The sequence below is a fragment of the Haliotis asinina genome, chromosome 14 (genome assembly GCF_037392515.1).
Source record: "Haliotis asinina isolate JCU_RB_2024 chromosome 14, JCU_Hal_asi_v2, whole genome shotgun sequence".
NCBI classification, from domain to species: domain Eukaryota; kingdom Metazoa; phylum Mollusca; class Gastropoda; order Lepetellida; family Haliotidae; genus Haliotis; species Haliotis asinina.
Window position 1 is genome coordinate 28,365,503 of NC_090293.1, and position 2,806 is coordinate 28,368,308.

A 2,806-nucleotide genomic window follows, 5' to 3' on the forward strand; every position below is an offset into this window, starting at 1 on the left:
AATTATTCCTCCTGCATATATGATGTTAAGGTTTGGAAACTAAGAATCACCAGTACTAACTCTGAGAATACTACATTTGTAGCTCTTTTACAGTCAGATGTATTCCTACCCTTCACCACATTTTTCTCTCACCTTATGATAGATGTTTAGTAGGAAGTGAGGATTTTTTTGTGTCTTAGCTAGGAGGAAAGCTGGATGCTAAGTGTGGCACTATAGTCTTGACAACTGGTTGTGTATATTTGACAGCGAAGAGTAATTATGTTAAAAATTCAGAACATTCCTGTGTCACTTTAAGCTTTTCTCCCACCATAAGCTACAGTCTCCCACAATAGGCTACCTAGGCTGTGACATAGCTGGAATGCACTTCAAATCATCATAAAACAGAACTTTTTTAACATCCCACAATGAAATGGATCACTGTTATTCTGACATGTCTTAAAGATGTATCTATTTTCAGAAATGTAAAAGTGTAGGATATAATTTGTCATGTTTCTCTCCACTGGCTTGTCTGGTAGCAGGCCAGTGTGTAGTGGCTGACATGATGGTTATTATGTAACTGGGCATTATGTGCTCCATTTCTAATTTGTTCCCTGTGGTGCGACTATGCTTGTCGTAAGAGGCAACTAACGGGTCAGCCTCGCTGACTTGGTTGACACGTCATCAGTTCCCAATTGTGCAGTTCGATGCTCATGTTTTTGATCACTAGAGTGCCTGGTCCAGACTCCATTATTTATAGACCGCCGCCATATGGCTGGAATATCACTCACTCACTCACTCACTCACTCGCGCACGCACGCACTCACTCACTCACTCACTCACTCACTCACTCACTCACTCACTCACTCACTCACTCACTGGAGGAAGTCAGTGGTTAGTCCGGTCAAACTCACACAAACAGATGTTTATTCATTGAGAGTGGCACAGTGAATCTGACATGCTTTTTTTAAAACTGAAATATTGACAAGAGGTTTGACATCTACCATGCCTCAATTACCTTCTGGATATGCAGTGGAGCAGTTCATAACCTATCAGTTAAGGAATCTGCTTGTCATGCTGAAGACCCGTGTTCGATTCCCCACATGGGGACAATGTATGAAGCCCATTTCTGGTGTCCCCAGTTGTGATATTACCAGAATATTGCTAAAAGCAGTGTAAAACCATGCTTGCTCACTCGCTCACGCAGTGTTAGATCTGCATGCCTCCAATTTCTAACCTCAGCAGCAGCAATCCCATCTCACTTACAAAGTCAAGGTAGGAAATCCTTCCCTGTTGCACACCTGACTCCACTAGTAACCTCTTATGACATACAACTTTAAGACCAATATTAAACCAAATCTTCTCAGGTAGCAATATTGAGTAACATGAAAATATGTCCTTACTTGATTCAGCCAGGTAGCCATAAGGTTTCGATGTGTGCTTACAACCAGGACATATGAAGGATGAATGCGCAAGTGAAACCGTTTTTCATGATAGTTTCTACCTGACAGTTAACTTCTTACTCTCATTTCCTCATATAACTATCTGAATCTGACCAAAGCATGTCTATTTTGCTGTATAAGGTTTCTTATTTGTGACAGATCATCACATCTCCTTTGCATGTAGTATATTAGACTAATACTTTGTTTCTGAATGTATATTATTTTGATAGTAACAAACTAACCCATATAAATTGAAAAGGAGCCCCAGGGAGACCAGAGATTCAGAGCCCCATTCACATGGGACATCCTGAACCTGAGGATATCTGGACTTGCTTCATTTAAGGCTTCAGTATTGCAGGGAGGGTGAGTCAGTAAGGAAAATAATGTGGCAGATGAAAGGCTGAACATAAGGAACTCTTGAGAGGTAATCGACAAAGCCACATTTTCTAACTTCATTTTTGAAGATCACTTTGGGTGGGTTGAAATAAGAATTGAAAGAGGTGCTTGAATTTAAAATTTTTGTCTGAAAAAAACCCAATAATTCTTAGTCTAGTTTTAATCATAGTTTAAAGTGCAGGATGTTTGTTATTGATAAGGTAGCAAGTTTGTTCATTGTTTAACGCCAGCCTCAGTATCATTCCTGCTATTTAGTAGTCTGCAGATAGTCCAGAAAATGACTTCATGATCATTGATCTACACAACTGGGAAAGGATGACATGACACGTAGACTAAGGCTTAGTCTGTGAATATATATAATTTTGATAGTAACAAACAAACCCATTTTAATTCAAGAGGAGCCCACTGCAGACGCAGCTTGGAAGATGGGAGACAGACCACAACAAGCGATCCTGACCATCCAACCTAAGTGTCTTCTACAACAAACATTGCTTGTTGAAGATCAATTATAAGATGGATCTTCACTGGTAGTTAACAAATTAGTTATTCACAAAACCATGGTAACTATTTGGAGGAAGCACTTACTGGTTATAGTCTTCGCTCACTGATTGGATTCCCTCAAAAGTATGAAGCCAATTTCTGGTGTTCTTAACTCTTATGTTGGTGGAATATTGATGAAAGTGCCTAAATCTCAGCTGAAATATTCCTTAAAGGCACCAGTAGGGGGCGCTGAGGGCGAGCTGTTTATGGTCATGGGGTAGTAATCCGGCAAGATTTAAGTGTCAGGATCGGGTCCACCTGTGACCAGATATCAAAATTTTGTATGCAGACTCTTTCAGTGTTGACAAAATGCCTAGTGTACTTTACACATCGCTGTTCACTTGAAAGGACCCTTGAATCCTTTGGTATATGACCTGATGGTGGCTGTATGAATATGTGCAAACACCAAGTTGTGGGTACAGCAACGTGCAGTAAACTTAAAGTACTGTGGC